This window comes from Lissotriton helveticus, chromosome 6 (genome assembly GCF_964261635.1).
Source record: "Lissotriton helveticus chromosome 6, aLisHel1.1, whole genome shotgun sequence".
NCBI classification, from domain to species: domain Eukaryota; kingdom Metazoa; phylum Chordata; class Amphibia; order Caudata; family Salamandridae; genus Lissotriton; species Lissotriton helveticus.
In genome coordinates, this window is record NC_136067.1 from 1,157,014,309 (window position 1) to 1,157,029,730 (window position 15,422).

Consider the following 15,422-nt stretch of genomic DNA (forward strand, 5'->3'; position numbering starts at 1 on the left):
ATTCTCCTGCATGAATCAGGTCTGTTGGTGTGTATGATAGGGGTGAGTCCTCCGTTATGGCGGTGAAGCATCACCCCATTGCTCAGAACCAGGAGATTTAAAAAATGATAATAGAACAATTTATTATCATTTTATTTTTCTCTGGCTAATCTGAGTGGCCCAAGTATAGCAGCATGAGAGCAGCGTCTGGATTGGGTGGGGAGACTGTGCAGTGTGACGCGATGCTGAAAGAAGCTGGACTCCAGCGGTGGCAGCGACAGGTAAGTTATTTTTTAAATATATTCCACCACTACCCCCCCCCCGCTCCAGGCCACCACTTTGTTTTCTTAGCATCCACCACTGATGTATACGTGTGGCAGGGCTGCCCAAGTTTTCAGTCCTACTATCTCTACTGACCAGGAATCCAGGGCCCATTGACCAGTAACTGTTCCTGGAATCAAAGAGACCGTAGATGTGCCCAGATGATATTTGCATGTGTTCCCAACCCGGCCCTTAGGAATATCAACAATCCATGTCTCCTGTCTGGTGTAGGAGAGTAGGGTCTGCTTCCCTACTTTTTGCTGCGATTTTCTGGTTTTTCGACTTTAGTGTGGCTGTGGGCCTGCTAATCAGACCTACAGCCCAGCTGTTCTCTCTCTAAATTGATACCATGTACTTTAGGTACAAACCAGATTGGTTACTGGGTCACCCTTGTGAGCCCCTCTATAGTGTACCCTAGGTACCCAGGGCACAGGTGCACCTTAGGCCTACCAGGGGCTGCAGCATGTATTGTCCCACCCCTGGTTTGCCTTCCAAACTGACACCACAGGTCTGTTCACACAGCCTGGGTAAGGTGGTGTAATCACCCCTTACTTAGATATAGTATACCTATATCTTCCTTTATATATAGACACATATACACCTATAAGCCACTCCTATGGTAGGCCTCGACAATCCTGGAGGCAGAGTGCGTGGTTTTATGTGAGAGGGTGCCCTAGCATGAGCTGAGCCCCTCTGCAGCTTTCGGAACCATCTCCTTATAGCTGTTCTATGATATAGCCATACCATATACTCCTAAGTGTATTATAATTAGGGCTCCCGGTTTTATGGTATTTATTTTTTTGCCATTTCCGTCTGTATTTATCCATATTTATTTTTTGGGCATTTTATCTGTATTTATCCACATTTATTTTTGCGACAAGCAAAAGACGACGCAACAGCTAGTATTTTTCCACATTTATTTAAATTGACACAGGAAGGAGGCTGTAGGACATAAATACTGGTTGTGACAGAGTGAGTCCCATGCTAAACGTTAGCTCTAACGTGGCTTAAGTGACCCCAATTGTTTTTACTGGAAGCGGAGTGGACTAACCCATAGCTGCCAAGGCCATGTCACCCAAATTTTCTCCCCCAAAAAATTTAAAATTGGAGGATATAGTCCTATTTTGATATTTTAAAATAAAGGATATGTTTCTCTTTCTCTCCGTAATTTTATTACTCACTTGTAAAAGCACATGCCTTGTGCGTCTTTTCTGCAGCCCTTCCTGTGCGGTGGAACCACGAGTCCGGTCTCTCCCTGCCTGGTCCCCCAGAGTGAGTCAAGTCTGAGCCGGAAGTGATGCAATGAACACTGTGTGCTCTTTAAACACAGCATCCGGAACTCACCGTCCTTCCCTAGGGCTTTGTGATGGGTCGTGGGCGGGCATGACTAGACCTGATCATGCGACTAGCAGCTTGCGCGCCCAGTCTGTCATGATATGGCGCACCTGGCCTTCGATGGAAGGGAGGAAGTTGTATTGGACAGCCAGTGAGAGTTGGACCTGTTCATCAGGCAGGTGCTCGAACCCACAATAGCTGGGTAAATCGGGGACCGAATAAGTGGCACACTGAGTGTTAGGGTTGGTGACAGATAGGCCTTCAGGTCGTTATCACCCAATTAATCACATGACTCGCTGATCTGCTGCTGGAAGACACTCCCCCGTTTTCAATCTCGCAGTTTGTGGTATACATTCAGAACCAGTAACATAATCCAAAAGGGCTGGGACAGGCAGGGTGGAGTGATAAAGGAGTAATGGCAGTGCTAAGGATGAAGTAGGGTCTGCAGTGGGCCGAGAAATGCAGTGTAGGTGTGCCTGGCGGTGTTCAGTGCCCTTGAGCATCCGAGCAGCACTGACTATGCCACGTGAAATCTGGGTCAGCTCTCCTGGGGCGCCCTGACATTGTGCCTGTTCTCTAGGCTGCCAAAGTGCCTCGTGTGCGATTACGTTATCCATCTTCAAAGCGCCTGCACCCTCTGTCTGCTGCCTGCAGGACTGCGGAGGTGTATGCAGAAGGATCACCTCTGCTGATCTGGGAGGCTGCCTCCCTGGGCATGCCTCCTCTCGCCAGGCCTCGCTCCAAGACTTTCCTTTCGGGTTCATCTTTTACTTCTGCAGCGTTATCCTTAACCTCCCCAATCCTATTCCATGCCACCTATGTGTCCTTGTGTAATGTAATTTGTACTCATTTAAAGCGCTCCAGTACCTTCGAGAAAAGTTTGCGCAAGATAAAAATGCAAAAAGAAAAAAAACGATCTATGGGCTAGATGTAGGTAAATCTAATTTACCGATTCATAAATACCGAATTTTACCGATTCGGTATTTATGAATCGGTAAATTAGATGTAGATAAAAAATCGGTAATTTTTACCGATTCGGTAAGATTCGGTATTTACTGATTCTGTAATTACAGAATCGGTATTTGCCATTGATTCCTAAGGGCCTTGAAGCCCATAGGATTCAATAGAAAATACCGATTCGGTATTTACCGAATCGGTAAAAATACCGAATTGCCAAGGGGGACAGGGTGTCACTTTGACACCCTGTTGCACCCCTGTAACTGGCTTGTGCGCCATGTGGCACACATACATGCCCTTGGGGCATGTCTGTGTGCCACATGGCACAGGTGTACATGCACAGATGTGCATGTACACAAGAATTCGTTATTTACCATGCAATTGTATTACATGGTAAATAACGAATTCTAAAGGCCCTGTAGCACTGTTAGAAGTGCTACCTACATCTGAAAATACAGATTCGGTAATTTTACCGATTGGTAAATTTACCGAATCTGTAAATTTACCGATTCTGTAATTTTACAGATTCGGTAAAATTACCGAATCTGTATGTTTTTTGAGCCCCTACATCGCCATAGCTCAATACCGGTCGGAAACGGCCGAAAATTGGTATTTTCGTCCGTTTCCGACCGGTATTGGGCTACCTACATCTGGCCTTAAATCCCTAGTAAATCTTCCCCCTCTAACCTTCCTCACACCTAAACAGCCCCACAGACAGACAACGAGTCATATCCTAAACATGCTTTCTTCCCTCACAAATTCTCACACCTCCAGTGGCACACCCAGTACCCTCTCCTCATTGTCCACATCTTGGATATGCCTCCGGCAGCAGTTTTTTCAAAAGCAAACATCACCACAAGAGGCATGGCAAACCCCCATAGTCTAAATCTGCCATGTTAATCATATTGATGTGATTGAGTAAAGCCACTCAGCGGTCTTTACGCTCTAGGCAATACGCACATTCTTACAGAAGACAGCTGACAGTACAACACAGTATGGGAATTGGGGATATACAATAAAAAAGACAGGGTTCCAAAAGGAGAAATTTTTTAGCTTTCAAATATTGTAATGTGGTGTAAAGGCACCTGCAATATATCACATAAATAAACTAATAGCCTTTTTAAGCCTATTTTTTTATATATAAGTTTGTATACAAAATGAAATATTCTCTCATGCCCAATGTTATTTCGTGGACTTGTGTTACTTTGTGGTGGTGTTTCAGCACCGTAGACAACCCTTGAGCTGTCTTTGGTGCCGAAACCTGTTTGTTTATCTCTCTGTTTAAGTAACTACAACCATGTAGGCTCACAGCTTTTTGAGGTCAGCATAAACACCCGGGTCTTCTTTTCTTGATGGCTGTTTCTGTGAACGAGATCGGATGTCCTCTGGAGGGGCCTCTCGCACTCTCCAAATATGCTTTGATTTCATTTGACAAACGAAGTTTAAGGGATTGCTTTGCTGTTACAAAAATACAACACCTGTTACACGGGACAGCAGCATTGTTCATTGGGGATGTCAGTAGTAAAATACCCGACGGCAGCGCGGCAAAATGTGCTAGTATTTTGCCGCTTTTAAATATAAATACAGACAAAGGAAATATACATTTCCGTCTGTATTCATATGTAAAAATCCGTAAAAACGGAAAACCGGGAGCCCTAATTATAATCCTCGCGGTTAATGCTAACTTTGGTTTGGCTTTATCAAAACATGTCGTGTAAGGTGTCAAACACTTTGGAATACTATCCCCCCCCCCCCGCCAGTCCTGGCCGGGGGGGGTAGCATTCCACCCTTCTAGAGGGAGAAGACATGTAGTTACTGCTTTACCTGGTTAAAGTTAAACAGAGCCTCAGCATAACAAAATGGATGCTGCTGCCACAGACACGAGTCTGACCTCATGCTGCTGGACGAAACTCCAGCAGGGGAGACCTGGACAATAGGTTTCCAGGGTTTTGTGTATTGGGGCAGGGAGGGTTGCATCAGCAGATGCTTTTCCAGACACTGCCTGAGGCACACAAGGTGCCCCATGAATAGCCCGGTTCAAACCAGTTGCTGGGGCACTCCAGCCCTGCTCTGGTGCAAAACTGGACAAAGGGAAAGGGGTGTAACCAACCCCCTCTCATGACTACCCATAGGAGGGACCTAGTCAGGTAATCCAGCCCCCATTCTTAGTATAAGTATAGGAGCTGTGTCCCCAGGACTTTAGATTATCCTGGACGGATCTTTGAAAGACATATCTTGGACCTTCGACATTCCATTCCGACTGGAAGACGAAAGACATTTCCCTTGTGGTCAAGGAGTAACCACCTTGTGCAAACAGGCACCAACAGCAACTTTGCTGGTGTGCAGTTTCAAGGCTCCCGTCGGAACCTGAAGACTCTGTGACACAAGAACTGGACTTCCAGACTTCTCTGACCCTACCCATATCCACAGCAAAACTGAGACCCGTGGCGGACACGAGAGACGTGGGACCGGACATCTTGGACATCCTGCATTTTGCTACCTGCGCTCCTTTCCTGAAGCGTCAGTAAATTGTGCATTGGGGTACGAGAAGCCCCAGCCCTAGCACCATTTGCCCCAAAGCCCAGGCCCCCACACTCCACGAGTGTCCCGTGAGCTCCACCTTTGCATTTGAGCTCAATGCGCCTTCCTGGTTCCTTGCCCGTTGCCTAGTGAGCCCCCTGAAGATGCCATCTTGAATCTGACTTGCTTTCCTGGTTGCTCCAGGTTTGCTCCAGCGTTCCTGAAAAGGAGAAGTGCCACAGACCTTGCTGGTCTTCAACAGAGCCAATCTTGACATCCTGTGTGGGTTGCGGTTGCCAAGGCTTGTTGGGTCCAATCCGGATACCGACACCGCAGTCATCTAGATCCATTGTGGGACAGCTCGAATCCAGTGCCTGGTCATCATTGATGCCGCCTGAACCTCGTGTCTGAAGAGACAAACTCACCTTCTTCACCTTCAAGCACCCGACAACGCCTGGTTCCTTCCTGGTACCTACCTGGTCACTGGCTAGTGACCCAGACTCTGTCCCCTCTGCTTTCAGGTTCTTCACATCATCGATCCACCCTTGGATCCACCCAGACACTTTTCCTCTGGTCTCCTGCAGCACTTCTTTGCAGCTCTCCATAGAAAACGACGACGAAACCCGACACGAAAAGACACCTATGCACCCGGCTTCCCTGGGTGAGGTAACACGAGTACTCCGGTGCTCCCGTGGGTCTTGACTCTCGAAGTGTCCGGGTTTAAAAGGGTTCCATCCTAGTCCATCCGGAAGTGTCCTTAAATTGCATATTTGTAACTTTTACGAACTCCATGAAAAGTCAATGGTAACCCGCACCTGTGTTTAGACACTGCACGCGGCTCCCGTGGGCCTCCTATTTCCTAACCTTGGGTCGATTAGTGTAGCCCCAGCGATTCCACAGGCCCTAGGCTTGCTTTCTAATTCTCTCGTGGTACTTATACCACTTTCTTAGCATATGGTTTGTGAGGCCCCTAGGGCATAACGTATACTGTGCAACTTATCGTATATTAACTGTGTGACTTGTATTGTATTTTTACCTCTGACCTCATAAAGAATGCAGAGGGGTTGTGTTTACATTAAATACATATATATTTGATATGTACCTGGTGTGGTGTCCTTTCATTTGGTACTCAAGGGATTATAATTGGTAAAACAACTTGCTTCACATGCTCTCTGAAGTCTTAGCCTGATGACTGCTGGTCCATGCCACCACTAGGAAAGCTTTCTATAAGGTTGACTTTACAACCACCATCAATAAGGGTTGTTTAGACTGGTGCAAGGTGCCCACTAGAACTAGTGGACATCGTATGCCAGGCTAACTTCTCACATCTGGGAGTTGCAGTCCTCACCTCCATGAGTCTCTCCAGGCCTTGTGCTTCCAAACTAGAATCCACAGGCCTCCATGTTATATACCATACGCATGCACAGATACATTCCAGCATGCACACAAAATGATCAAATGCTGTCTGGCGCTATACACAATCCATATAGACCAAAGGTGAGTTAAGTACACAGCCACCAAATTTTATGTGAGTGGGCCAGTAAGCTCCACTCCAGTGGCACGAGCACAACGGCCTATTCACAAAACTGATCACTATAAAACACAAATCAGGAATGCTGCCACCAGTGCACTCATATCTCCTCTACGATCATGAGGCTAGTACTTGATGTAGCTTCCCTGGTCTAACAAGACCACATTACCATGAGTCATGCCTAGATAACGGCGCACACACATGATCTGTTTTCGCCTATGACCCAAAAATTATTACCAGGGATCCAGCTAACCATACAGCTGGGGCACTCAAGGTAGGGGTTTACATCTATTGGAGGGTAGTTTTCACCACTCAGAAACTAACACTGAATGTGTTACCTGAAATAACAAGACACACTTCTGAGAAGCAGGAATTGAGTCAAGAGTGACACTATTTATTTAAACAACTAAATAATAAATGTCAAAGACACATCACTAATCAAAAAGCAAGAACATGCAGTCTTGGCAAGTTTAAAATCACGGCCCACAGCCTGGCTGTTCTCTCTCTAAATTGATACCATGTACTTTAGGTACATACCAGATTGGTTACTGGGTCACCCTTGTGAGCCCCTGCATAGTGTAACCTAGGTACCCAGGGCATAGGTGCACCCTAGGCCTACCAGGGGCTGCAGCGTGGATTGTGCCACCCCTGGTTAGCCTTCCAAACTGGCACCACAGGTTTGTTCTTACAGCCTGGGTAAGTTGGTGTAATCACCCCTTACTTAGATATAGCATACCTATTTCTACCTTATATATAGACACATAGTAACCTATAAGTCACTCCAATGGCAGTCCTTGGCAATCCTGGAGGCAGAGTGCTTGGTTTTGTGTGAGAGGGTGCCCTAGCATGACCCTAGCCCCTCTGCAGCTTTCGGAACCATCTCCTTATAGCTGTTCTATGATATAGCCATACCATATACTCTTAAGTGCGTTATAATCCTCGCGGTTAATGCTAACTTTGGTTTGGCTTTATCAAAACATGTCATGTAAGGTGTCAAACACTTTGCAATACTACCCCCTCGCCAGTCCTGGTGGCGGGGGTAGCATTCCACCCTTCTAGAGGAAGAAGACATGTAGTTAAGGGTACACCCGGTTAAAGTTACACAGAGCCTCAGCATCACAAAATGGATGCTGCTGCCACAGACACGAGTCTGCCCTCCTGCTGCTGGATGAAACTCTGGCTGGGGAGGCCTGGACATTAGGTTTCCTGCCCAGGGAGGTGCTAGCACCTCCCTAGACAGGCTCTTAGTTTATTGGGGCAGGGAGGGCTGCATTAAGTGAATGCTTTCCAGACACTGCCTGGGGTACACAAGGTGCTCCATGCATTTCCCAGTTCAAACCGTTGCTGGGGCACTCAGACCCAGCTCTGGCGTGAAACTGGACAAAGGGAAAGGGGTGTAACCACCCCCTCCCCAGGTCCACCCATAGGAGGGACCTTACAGTTAGTCCAACCCCTAATCTTACTATAAGTATAGAACCCCAGTCCCTAGGACTTTAGATTACCCTGGACGAAACTCTGCAACATATATCCTGGACCTTCGAAATTCCATATCGACATGAACATGGAAGAAATCTCCCTTGTGGTCAAGGAGTGACCACCCTGTTCAAACAGGCACCAACAGCAACTTTGCCGGTCTGCATTTTCGAGGCTCCCGCCGGATCCTGAAGAATCTGTGACTCAGAACACAGACTTCCAGACATCTCTAATGCTGACCGGCACTCCCAGCAAAGCTGAGACCTGTGGCAGACACGAGAGACGTGGGACCGGAACTCCTGGACATCCTGCATTTTGCACGCTGCACCTACTTCCCGAGGTATCCCGAAATTGTGCATTGGGATGCTGGAAGCCCCAGCCCGAGCATCTTTTGCACTGAAGCTCAGAGGCCCACACTCCACGAGTGTCTCTTGGGCCCACTTTGTGCATTTCAGCTCGACCAGTCTTCACGGTTAATAGTACGTTGGCTAGTGAGCCCGCACGAAGACCAATCTTGAATTCCTTTGCTTTACTGGTTGCTCCAGGCTTGCTCCAACTTCTCCCCAAAAGAAAAGTTCCTCAGACTTTGCTGGTCTGCACCGAAGCCAATCCCGACATCTTGCATGGATTGTGTTTGCCAAGGCTTGTTGGGTCCAATCCGGATACTGACACTGCAGTCAACCAGATCCTTTGAGGGACAGTACGAATCCAGCTCCTGGTCATCATCAACGCCTCCTGGTCGTCGTGGCTGAAGAGACAAACTTCACCTTTTCACCTGAAATCACTCGACATCGGCTGGCATCTTCTTATCGCCACCCTGGTCACTGGCTAGTGACCCACACTCTGTCTCTTCTGCTTTCAGGTTCTTCACATCTCCGATCCACCCTTGGATCCATCCGGACACTTTTCCTCTGGTCGCCTGCAGAATTTCTTCGCAGCTCTCCATTGGAATCGACGACAAAACCCATAAAGTTTATTGGGATGAAGGGCTCCTGTATTCAGAGGCTAGAGACCCCAAGCCTGATGCTTCCAGGAGGTTGGTCATACCTTTGGCATTCAGGGGCTTCCTTTTGACACTAGCCCATGACATTCCCCTTGCAGGACATATTGGCCAGAACAAGACTTGGGACAGGCTTGTCCCTCACTTTCACTGGCCCCACATGTCAGAAGACACAAAGGAGTTTTGTCGCTCCTGTGTGGCCTGCCAAACCAGTGGCAAAGCAGGTGGCACTACAAAGGCCCCTCTTATACCACTACCTGTGGTGGGGGTTCCCTTTGAAAGAGTGGGGATTGATATTGTTGGACCAATGGATCCTCAAACAGCATCTGGGCACAGGTTTATCCTGGCGGTAGTGGATCATGCCACCAGGTACCCAGAGCTATACCACTCAGGACCAATACAGCACCTGTTGTGGCAAGAGCCCTCTTGGGAGTTTTCTCAAGAGTGGGTTTCCCTAAAGAGGTTGTATCAGACAGAGGTGCAAACGTTATGTCTAGTTACTTGACTGCAATGTGGAAGGAGTGTGGAGTGAACTATAAGTTCACCACACCCTATCATCCACAGTGCAATGGTCTGGTTGAAAGATTTAACAAGACCTTAAAGGGCATGATTAAGGGTCTCCCTGAAAAGCTCAGGCGGAGATGGGATATCCTACTGCCCTCTGCCTTTTATTTGCATACAGAGAGGTCCCAAAGAAGGGTGTTGGCTACAGCCCTTTAGAACTTCTGTTTGGGCATCATGTAAGGGGACCCCTTTGTCTGGTAAAGGAAGGATGGGAGTTACCTCTCAAACTTCCCAAGCAAGACATTGTGGACTATGTAATTGGTATCTGCCCCCGGATGGCTGAGTACATGAAAAAGGCATCCAAAAACTTTGAGGCTAGCCAGGAATTGCAAAAGGCTTGAAATGACCAAAAGGTTGTACTGACTGTTTACCAGCCAAGACAGAAAGTGTGGGTGCTGGAGCCAGTGGCCCCAGCAGCTCTCCAAGACAAATGGAGTGGACCCCACACTATTGTTGAACAGAAGGGAGAGGTTACCTATTTGTTAGATCTTGGAACTCCCAGGAGCCCCCATAGGGTGCTTCTTGTCAACAGACTGAAACCATATGTGGACAGGGCAGACATGGGCTTACACATCTTAGATCAGATCTGGTCTTTGAATTGCCCGGTAGGCCACTTTCCATCTTACCCTGCACCTGGTCCGACCACCACATGATTTCGTTTACCCTCCCCGTTAATTCCCCTGTTAGACCTCCGCTCCCAAAGAATGTTTGGGTACGCTCATGGAGCCGAGTGGATCCGGAGAAGTTATCCGCACTGCTATTTTCCTCCTATCCTACCTTACAAGGCCTATCCACTCTTTCCCAGGCCTCGGCTATTAAACACTGGCTCCTCTCAGGCTGTGATTCCATCGCCCCGCTGAAGCGGATAACATCAAAGCGAGAGAAGGATGCCAACTTGTGGTTTACCAATGACCTTAAAACCACCAAATAGGCGGTGCGTCGAGCAGAGCGTGCGTGGAGGAGAAAATATTGCCCCTTACTCAAATCTGAGTTTACCACTCTTTTGGCCCAATACAAAAAGGCCATTTTGGAGGCAAAAACGACCTATTTCTCCTCTAAAATTCTCACAGCTGAGAATCGACCGAGGGAAATTTTCTCGATAGTCCATAGCTTGGCTTTTTCTGATAGGACATCTCTCAAGCCCTCCCCCTCCCAGGACCTTTGTCACTCCCTTAATAATTTTTTTATCGAGAAAATTACAGTCATTAAAGCCAACATTCCCTTACCTTCCCCGACTTTTGTTGATCCTCAGTGTCCACCATCGAAGGGACAACTCGATGCCCTTCCCCTTCTCACTAAAGAATCCTTGACCTCGATCATTCCTTTGGTCAAATCTGGGTCCCCATTGGATGTTTGCCCTGCGCACATCCTTCGTCATATTTACACAACCTGTCCTGATCCCCCCCTTCACTTCCTTAATAGCTCCCTCTCCCAGGGAGTTGTACCCAACTCACTGAAGACAGCTGTTATTGTCCCCATCCTAAAGAAGCCTGGCACAGACCCCTCGGTCCCTGCCAATTATCGCCCCATCTCTCTTTTACCATTCCTGGCTAAGGTGCTTGAACGCCATGTCACCAAGTCTTTAAGCACCTTCATTGAGAAACATGGGGCTTTGGCTTTCCGCCAGGCCGGCTTCCGCCCCGCACACTCTACGGAGTCCGTAGTTCTCTCGGTCCTTGAAAACCTCAGGGAGGGAATGGATTCCAACCAGGCCCAGGCTTTGGTGCTCCTCGATCTCTCAGCCGCCTTTGACACGGTTGATCATACCATCTTACTTTCCCGTGTCAAGGCGGCGGGGATCGGGGGCACCGCCCTGTTATGGCTGTCCTCCTTCCTGAGGGACCGCACCCAGGCTGTTCGCCTGGGTGATTTTTCTGCGGACTTCCGGAAAGTTCAGTGCGGGGTCCCCCAAGGTTCCTCCCTCTCACCTCTTTTGTTTAACCTCTATATCGCCCCCCTTATTTTTTCGTTACAGCAGATGGAGGTCAACGTGTACAATTATGCGGACGACCTCCAACTTGTTTTCAATCTGTCTTCTTCTTCTGTTTCCATTTCAAACTTTCAGTCTATTATGATTTTTATCCGGGACTGGATGAGCCACAACCACCTGAAGCTCAACCCGGATAAAACCGAATTGGTGTTGACAGGTGGTTGCTCCAGTCCCTGGTCCTCTCTTTTCTGGCCCCCTTCCCTAGGCTCTCCCCCGGCTCCGTCTACCACGGTTAAAACTCTAGGTATTAAACTTAATTCCCAGCTCACTCTTCACTCCCAGGTGAGTTCTGTGGTTTCTTCTTCTTTTCTTTCTCTACGCACCATCCGCAAGGTCTCTCGTTTTTTCTCTTTTGATGCCCTGAAACTGATCATCTTGGCGATGGTCATCTCCCGCCTGGATTACGGCAACGCCCTGTATGCGAGCATTCCTGCATACAGTCTAAAGCGCCTACAGCTGATCCAGAACCAGGCGGCACGGCTGGTGTTCAATCTCTCAAAATCTCACCACGTTACACCCCTTCTCAAATCTCTGCACTGGCTCCCTATTCGTGAACGCGTCCAGTTCAAGCTAGCTTCCATCACCTTCCAAGCTCGACTAGGAGCGGCTCCGGCTTTTATTACATCAGAGATCATTCCCTATGTTCCCACCAGGGATTTACGATCATCCACACAATCTCTGTTATCAGTCCCCTGTTTTCGGAGGAAGAAATGGGGAGGATCGAAATTCGCGACCCTTGCCCCAGCTAGGTGGAATTCCCTGCCCCTAGAGATTAGATCTCTGACTCACTACCCTCAATTCCGTAAGAAACTTAAAACCCATTTATTTGCTCAATCTTTTAAATAGGTCGGTTTTCATTCTGTTTCTTTTCCTTCTTAATTACTCCTGTCTTCCCCTTTAGGGATTTGTTTGTTGCAGCGCCATGAAACCGCTGGTGAAAGTGCGCTTTTCATAAATAATTTAAACTCAAACTCAAACTCAAACTTAAACTCATGGCTACTGATTAAGGACAGGAGGAAGAGAGTGACCCTCTCCCAGACCTGCTCTCTCAGAACCCTGATGATGGGTCAGTTGATGGTGTAGCCTTGGCAGGCAGCTTCACTGGTCAGCAGCAGAGTGACTGCAGACAAGTTCTGCAGGCATACAGACATATGTTTTCACTGACTCCAAGTCAGACCACCTGGTGCACTCATGAAGTGGACACTGGGGACAGTCTGCTGCTAAATATAAGATTTACAGGCAACCTGATCATGTCAGGCACTGTATCAGGACAGAAGTCCAGAAGATGTTGGAACGGGGCTAGTCCAGTCATCCTAGTGCCAAATCTTCACACCCAGTGTGGTAAGAGAGAGATGAGGTTTTGTGTAGATTACAGAGGTCTCAATGCTGTCACTAAGACAGATGCCCATCAAATACCCAGAGCAGATGAGCTCATAGATAAGTTGGCCTCTGCCAAATATCTGAGCACATTTGATCTGACAGCTGGCTACTGGCAAATGAGGCTAGCTGATGAGGCCAAGCCAAAGACAGCATTTTCCACCCCTAGTGGACATTATCAGTTTGTGGTAATGCCCTTTGGTCTGAAAAATGCACCTGCCACATTTCAAAGGTTGGTGAATAAAGTCCTCTCAGGCCTGGAAGACTACTGTGCAGCTTATCTGGATGATAGCGCTGTCTTTAGCTCCACCTGGGAAGATCACCTGATCCACCTGAAAAATGTTTTGGAGGCCCTGCAAAAAACAGGCCTAACTATCAAGGCTACTAAGTGCCAGATAGGGCAGCCAGGTTGTGTACCTGGGCCACCTTGTAGGTGGAGGCCAGGTTCAACCATTTCAGAGCAAAATCCAGACCATAATGGACTGGGTTGCTCCAACCACCCAGACTCAAGTCAGAGCTTTCTTGGGCCTGACTGGGTACTATAGACGATTTGTCAAGGGGTATGGTTCCATTGTGACACCCCTGAATGACTTAACTTCTAAAAGAATGCCTAAGAAAGTTCAATGGACAGTCAGCTATCAAAAGGCATTAGATGACCTGAAGCAGGCCATGTGCACTGCTCCCATTCTGCAAAGTCCTAACTACTACAAATAATTCATTGTTCAAACAGATGCTTCTGAGTTGGGGGTAGGGGCTGTGCTATCACGATGGAATGATGAAGGTCAAGACCAGCCAGTAGCTTCTATTAGTAGAAGGCTGACCCCTAGAGAGAAACGTTGGTCAGCTATTGAGAGGGAGGCCTTTGCAGTGGTTTGGGCCCTGATGAAGCTGAGGCCATAGTTGTTTGGTACTCACTTCACAGTTCAGACAGACCATAAGCCCTTGTTGTGGCTAAAACAGATGAAGGGTGAAAACCCCAAACTGTTCAGGTGGTCCATTTCCCTACAGGGGCTGGACTATACAGTGGAACATAGACCTGGGAGTAACCATCCCAATGCACTCTCCCGATATTTCCACTTAGAACATGAAGACTCAACTGGTCAAGGTTAGTTTAATGTCCCTGCGTTTGGGGGGTTTGTGTAGGAGAGTAGGGTCTGCTTCCTATGGTTACCCCCAATTCTTGCTGTGATTCTCTGGTTTTTCGACTTTAGTATGGCTGTGGCCCTGCTATTCAGGCCCACAGCCTGGCTATTCTCTCTCTAAATTGATACCATGTACTTTAGGTATATACCAGATTGGTTACTGGGTCACCCTTGTGAGCCCCTGTGTAGTGTACCCTAGGTACCCAGGGCATAGGTGCACCCTAGGCCTATCAGGGACTGCAGCATGTATTATGCCACCCCTGATTAGCCCTCCAAACTGACACCACAGGTCTGTTCTTACAGCCTGGGTAAGGTGGTGTATTCACCCCTTAATTAGATATTGCATACCTATTTCTACCTTATATATAGACACATAATAACCTATAAGTCACTCCAATGGCAGGCCTTGACAATCCTGGAGGCAGAGTGCTTGGTTTTGTGTGAGAGGGTGCCCTAGCATGAGCTGAGCCCCTCTGCAGCTTTCGGAACCATCTCCTTATAGCTGTTCTATGATATAGCCAAACCATATACTCTTAAGTGCATTATAATCCTCGCGGTTAATGCTAACTTTGGTTTGGCTTCATCAAAACATGTTGTGTAAGGTGTCAAACACTTTGGAATACTACCCCCCCCCCCCGCCAGTCCTTGTGGCGGGGGTAGCATTCTAACCTTCTATAGGAAGAAGACATGTAGTTACTAATACACCAGGTTAAAGTTAAACAGACCCTCAGTATCACAAAATGGATGCTGCTGCCACAGACACAAGTCTGCCCTCTTGCTGCTGGATGAAACTCCGGCAGGGGAGGCCTGGACAATAGGTTTCCTGCCCAGGGAGGTGCTAGCACCTCCCCAGACGGGTTCTTAGTGTATTGGTGCAGGGAGGGCTGTATTCAGGGAATGCTTTCCAGACACTGCCTGGGGTACACAAGGTACTCCAATCATTTCCCAGTTCAAACTGGTTGATGGGGCACTCAGCCCCAGCTCTGGCGTGAAACTGGACAAAGGGAAAGGGGTGTAACCACCCCCTCCCCAGGTCCACCCATAGGAGGCACCTTAGAGTTAGTCCAACCCCTAAACTTACTATAAGTATAGAACCCCAGTCCCTAGGACTTTAGATTACCCTGGACGAAACTCTGCAACATATATCCTGGACCTTCGAAATTCCATATCGACTGGAACGGAAGAAATCTCCCTTGTGGTCAAGGAGTGACCACTCTGTTCAAACAGGCACCA